The sequence below is a fragment of the Sciurus vulgaris genome (genome assembly GCF_902686455.1).
Source record: "Sciurus vulgaris genome assembly, contig: HiC_scaffold_139_arrow_ctg1, whole genome shotgun sequence".
NCBI lineage: Eukaryota > Metazoa > Chordata > Mammalia > Rodentia > Sciuridae > Sciurus > Sciurus vulgaris.
The window spans coordinates 877,182-883,666 of record NW_027632914.1 but is presented as its reverse complement, the minus strand read 5'-3'; the positions used below and the strand labels follow the sequence as shown (position 1 = coordinate 883,666).

General features: G+C 38.8%; 1 pseudogene across 1 annotated transcript; it reads right to left on the bottom strand.

The window, feature by feature from the left end:
* Positions 1-3,681: 3,681 nt before the first annotated feature.
* On the bottom strand, positions 3,682-6,265 carry LOC306652194 (protein kinase C iota type-like; annotated as a pseudogene). The gene has a single exon. The product of its transcript is annotated as a protein kinase C iota type-like (transcript).
* Between the last annotated feature and the right edge of the window lie 220 nt (positions 6,266-6,485).

The following is a 6,485-nucleotide window of genomic DNA, read 5'->3' as shown; positions in this document are numbered from 1 at the left end:
TGCTTTACACTTAGTCCCCCAGATCCTCTTCTCCATCCCACCTATCCAGGCATTTGTCCCTCTCTCACCCTGCCAGGATTATAGAGTATTACTATTCTCCATTTGCAGGTTTCCAGGCTCAGAAGAAGAGGAGGTTCATAGAAGGACAAATCTTTATGTCAAAAAGTAGCATTCTTGTTTCCCTCCATTTGCTTAGCCCTATAGTTTTGGGTTTATAATCCTGCGTAATCATAAATGAATTTCATCCAGTCTTGAGATATTTATTAAATGGGTAGCAATTGTGCATTTGAGCTTCAAAGAATAATACTACTCTATATAATTATCCTCAATATACTTATATTAAATAAAATGTTTTGAAATTCTAAAGTAACTTTACATCCCAGAAGCAGAACTCAGAATCTACCCTTTAGTTAGGTGAGACCTGCCTGTCAGGGTTTTGCCAAAAGTGTAAAGAAGTTTTTGAAGTATAGACATTTTCTTTTTGAATCAAAAATGCAAAAATTAAATTAAATTTGTATGTAATCAAGAAAAATTTATGATTCTTATCTATCATTTCAAGTCATTCATGCATTCATTCCACAAATATCTGCTAAGAGTTTATGTTGTTATAAATAGAATCAAACAAATACAAAAGAAGCAGAAAGTTAAATCAAGGGTTAAAAAGCTTATAAAATAAAGTGTACTCACCTAGATGCCATTATTCCTGAACACATACAATCATTACAGTCCAATAACTAGCCAACCAGGACCCCCTGGCCCCTCATCCCCTCCTGAGACCTGCCCTGGCCAGCCCTGGGGTGAGAGGGCCCCAGGCATCCACTGTCCTGAGGTCTCTACTGTCCTGGCTGTGGCTGACTGAGTAGGAGCAGGGAAGGCAGCAAGACTGGACACGGTGTGCCGGCAGACCTCAGGAAAATCTGTGAGTGCCTATCACTCCCTCTCCTCATGAAGGCAACCCAGGAGCCAAAAGGTAATGTGAACTAACTTCAGTGAGGTCAGTAAGGTCACAAGCAGGACAGAGTGATAGAGAAATACAGCAGTTGAAGGAAGAGAAGAAAGACTCCAGAGACTGGGAAATTCCCTGAAGAAGCCCCATACCAGGTCCCTCTGCAGGGCCAGGCTCCATCCTCTCCCTGGTGATGACCAAGTTGTCCTAACTGTGGATGCAGTTTAGAAATGGGCAGGGGAAGTCTAGCAAGTCAAAATGGCTATAGACAGAAACCATGGCCAGGGAAAATGATCTGTGCACAGGAGCTGAGAGGACATATGTCATAGGGTCTAGGTCATCTCCCATTCTCCTCTTGTCTTGGACACTCTGACATGAAATAAATAAAATCCCATGTGTATCCTGCCATGGCCAGTTCCTCTACTGGTTCATACCACTCCCTTGTCTCCTGGGGACAGGATGCTAACACTGCTTCCCTGGTTCCTGAATCAGTAGGTTCCCGTCTCAGAGGAACCAAACACATGAACAGCCTATATGGTGCACATTCTCCCCAGCCTGTGCCCTATGCACCAACTACTTCATCTCTCTTTCCTGACTGGCCTGTCCTCAATGCCTACAACTCTGCCTTCCTCTTCTCTCTCAAAACAGCCCCTCAAATCAGGTTTGCTCTTCCAAAAAGTCAACAGCTACATCTACAATGCAAAATTCAGTGGTCGATTCTGATTTCTTTGGCATGTAGTAAAAAGGATGACCTACAAGGTCCTCTAAATGTTTGATCTGCATCTAATTAAACTTTAAGATGTATGCCAATAACTACCAATTTACTTTATTTTTTTATGTTTTAAAGTTTTTAATGTAAAAAAAAAAAAAAGGTACACAAATACAGATTACATTATGATGACCAAGGCAGTACTCTACATGACAAAAGTCAAAACAAAACAAACTGATAAAGTAATTGTACCAGCACAGAACAAGCATAATACCTGATATCCAATCCAGGCTGCATATGCATAAAATGATCTGGCCACATGCTTATGCAAAATAAATTATTTCCTAGAACACAAATACACCAACCATTCTGACTGACCACTGTCTTATTCCCCTGGTGAGTATTTTGAGAGAACTTCTATATAACACAAAAAGAACTGGCATGGCACTTAAAAGACTGCAAAAAACAACACAATTAAAAACATTTGTAATGCAATTCTGTATAAAATATACACAGTAAATCTTATTAGTTAAAAAAGGATTTTAAAATAAAAGGTCACCCTGAATAATGGTTAAAATCTCATCATAGAAAAATGCTCATCATTTGTACATTATTGGTTAAAAAAAAACAACTGATAGTTTTTGTTGCAGGGCAAGGTGGGGAAGGTATCTAACTTGAAATCATTCACTTGTAATTTGTTTAAAAATGTAGGTAAAGTTATACTTTACTGTTTGCCCCATCTTCACAAGGAATGCTCTTTCTAATATTTAACCATAGGACAAGAATTTGAAGTGTTTTTCAAAATGAGGACCAAAGGACCAACAAAATTCTCAGTTGGACCCGGTAGTGTGCATTTTAAACTCCCTGGATGATAATGCCATATTCTAAGCTGCCCCAGGGGAAACAGCACCACTTAAAAGCAAGACATTTCTGGTGCAAGATGTCGGAATTCTCTGTTAAGTTTATGATGTGAAGTGAATATTGCTTTTTGTTTTAAAACAAGTTTCAGGTATTAAGAGAAACATAACTACCTCTCAAATTAACATGTAAATGTATATAAACATTTCCCTTTGAGGTTTTCACTGCTTTCAGACTTACTTATTTGAAGAAAGGAGAATACGTGACCACAAACTGGAAATAGTACATTTCTAATGAAATGTAGTATCCAGAGAAAGAGAAATTTATTAATGTCTATAAATTTTAAATCATTCTAAATTTAAAAAAATTAAAATTAGATAGCTTCCCTAAAATTACATTTTACTAAGATTGGACAGTTATTATTAAGATGATTATGGTTACTTTTTAAAGCCCTTTTTCATAAAAATGATATTTAAAATAAACAGAAGGATGCTATATGATACCTCTTTAAATACTAAGTTGCTAAACACCAATATTAGTAAAAAATAATATGAAAAATTCTGCTCCTGAAATGTATTCTACTATGTATAACCTGGGTTAGTTACTAAATAAAAACTCAGTTAAGGAGCTAGAACTGTGATACATGAGTATATATATGATCTAAACATTTATTCATGTTTACTTATTTTTTTTTTTCTGGATTTCATTGAGGATTCCATAAACATGACACAAAAGTACCAAAAATGTGGTTTTGGGGGAAGAAACTAGTGAAGTTAAGACATTATACTTAGAAGATAAATTATTTTCCTGTATACTAAATAAGGAAAAAATATACATTCTGCCTCCACTGAATAAATGGAATGCTTTTACAAGTTTGGTAACAAGTGAGTGCCTTAGTATTTAAATCAAATCATAAAGAACAACTGCAGGATTCACTCTCCAGTAAGAAATAAATATTACCATTGCACTTTTCTGTATCTACTTCAAATGTCTATTATATTCCTTTCTATATACCCAGCAGTTTTCCATTTGACTGCATTATGTCTTTTGAACACATATATTAACAGTAAAGTTTTCACTAAAAAGATAAGCTCAGAAGCTATCTTCATTGTTAAAAATAAAAAAAAATTAAAATTACTTGTGCCAGTGTTTCAAAAATAATTGATTCTTAATATGTCTACTTTTTAAACTAGAGGAACCTGTAATGCCCAATTCTAAGGAAATAACATCTTTTATTACCAATTTAGTAATCACTGCCTTAAAAATTAATAATTATCCAAGGCAATGAGAAATCTTACAGCTGGATGTTAAACATAAAGAACTCTGAAACTAACAGGTAATATAAAAATTTGTTGCATTCTAAATTAACCTTTTATTCCAAAATTAAACCCTCGAATGACTTAACAGTGAATGACAAAAATTATGTGAGGCTTATGATGTAATCCCACTATGTGCCTTAATGCAACAGATAATTTCTTTTAAAAGCAGTGGTGATTTCTTTAAACCAAAAAGGCAACTTCATTACTCATCAGGCCTCTAAAGATCCAGTATAACTAAATTTTGACATGATTGTCTGAAAGCTAGTTTTAACTTTTTTGAGTTACATTTAGATGTAATAATTTATTCTTAGAGTCTATATTGATTTTTTTTGGTGGCAAATATAAAATGGTTAATTGTATCCAGGTTGGCAACAAACTTATTCATGCATTAAATGGCAACATAAGCAGAATGAACAGTTGAAAAATGAGGATCAGACACATTCTTCTGCAGACATCAAAAGAGGATTGATATACTCAAAACCTTCAAATTCAGACTGATCAATCTTCCTCACAATGTCATCATCATCTGGAGTGAGCTGGACTGGTTCATTAGTAAACTGAGAATCAAAGTTGTCCAAACCAAATTCTCCAGAAATATTTGGTTTAAAGGGAGGTACCACCTGCTTTTGCTCCATCATATCCCAATCAACATTTCGGAAGAATGGGTGCCCCTGTATATCAGCAAATCCTGTTTGAGGATGACAACCCAATCGTTCCTTTGGGTCCTTATTGAGAAAACTCTTCAGGACACTGGCAGCTTTTACAGAGAGAGAACGTGGAATGCGAATTTGTTTTTCCAAAATAACTTGGAAGAGATAATCCTCTGTGTTTTGATCAGGGTTATCAGAGCTCCCAACATTATCAAATGGAGACCTTCCTGCCATCATCTCAAACATTAGCACTCCAAGAGCCCACCAGTCGACACTGAAACCATAATCTTCTCCTCTTAAAATTTCAGGAGCAATGTAATTAGGAGTACCACAGAAAGTGCTGGTTGTATCTCCCGGCCATAATCCTTCCTTACACATGCCATAGTCAGTGAGTTTAATGTGTCCTTCAGAGTCCAGCAATACATTGTCCAATTTCAAATCTCTATAAATTATCCCTCGCTCATGAAGATAATTTAAGGCTAGACTGATTTCTGCAGAATAAAACCTGGCATGCTCTTCAGGAAGTTTTCTTTGTCGCTGCATATGAAACATTAGATCTCCTCCATTTACATACTCTATAACAAAGAACAACTTGCTTTCTGTCTGAAAGCATGAGTGCAGTCCAACAAGAAAAGGATGACTGGATGCCTGCTCAAAAACATGCTTCTCTGTCTGTACCCAATCAATATCCTCATCATCATTGACAAGCTCTTTTTTTCACAACTTTCATTGCATAAATACGATCTGTTTTTTTTAATCGAACCAACAGTACTTTGGCATAACTTCCTCTTCCTATTACCCGGAGTAAATCAAAATCCTGAAGACCTAAACTGGATGAAGCTTTGCCACTTTCCCTGGTGTTCATTGCCTCCTTTTCCTCACCAACTTGGTCCAAACTCTCATGACTTGAAGGATTATATGGAATTACTGTCTGCGCATGGTCTGAATGCATGGAGGACTGATCCATTGGCATCATTGGTTCCGGTGGCAAAGAATGTCACCCACATTCGATTGTGACTAGTTTGTGGCACTTCTTATGAACCAAGAGTTTGCAGTTGATACACTTATATCCTTGGCGTCCAAGTCCCCATATTCGGTCTGTGCAGATGGCACAGTGAGCATGCCTGTTGAAACGTTTAGCTTGAAAAGTGTGGCCATTTGCACAATAAAGCTTTCTCCAGCGACGGGCACCTCTGCGATAGATGGATTTATCTTCTCCTGGACAAGGCATCACAGGACGTTCTGGCACACAAGGGAATACATGAATCAAGAGTTCAGAATCCTTGTTTAGCTCATAAAGCCTAAAGGCTTCTTCTAACTCCAACTGAGAAGATACTGTACACGGGTCTCCTTCCTCATCTATCCATTTCATGGTGAAAAGCTGTTCATTGTCAAAAGAACACATGTCTCGAACCTCATTGCAAAGCCCCTCAAAGGAGATGGAAGGCTCAAAGTGTGTTATCATGATATCCCCGCGGTAGTAGGTTTTCACTCGGACCTGATGAAAATGGTCCCCGCTGCCGCCGCCCGCGACCATATGGGACATGGTGCTGCTGTCCCTCTGGGTCAGCATCTTCTCAGTGCCCTGCCTGGACGCCAGCGGCCAAGGGTGCGGGGGGGGGGCGTGCCCGGCGCCGCTGTGCACTCCGCCGCCGGAGCCGGTAAGAGAGCGGCTGCCGCTTGCTCACCTACCTGCGCTCCTCGCCCGCGGCGATGACCCAAGGGTCGCCTCTCCTGGGCAGCAGGAACCCCACGGCTCCTCCCACCGCCCGCGGCCGCAGCCGCCTCCACCGCCGCCCGGGCCCAGCACGCCTCCCCGCCACCCCAATTTACTTTAAACATAGGGATTATCAGAGCAAGTTACACAGTACCATGAGAAAATAGTGAGGTGAATTCCGAGGGGTCACCACCTCTTCACAGAAGATTTTTCAATAGAACTTTTTACATGATAAAAATCTGATGACCACAGTAGCCATGCAACACACAGCACAGGTAGCTCAGCT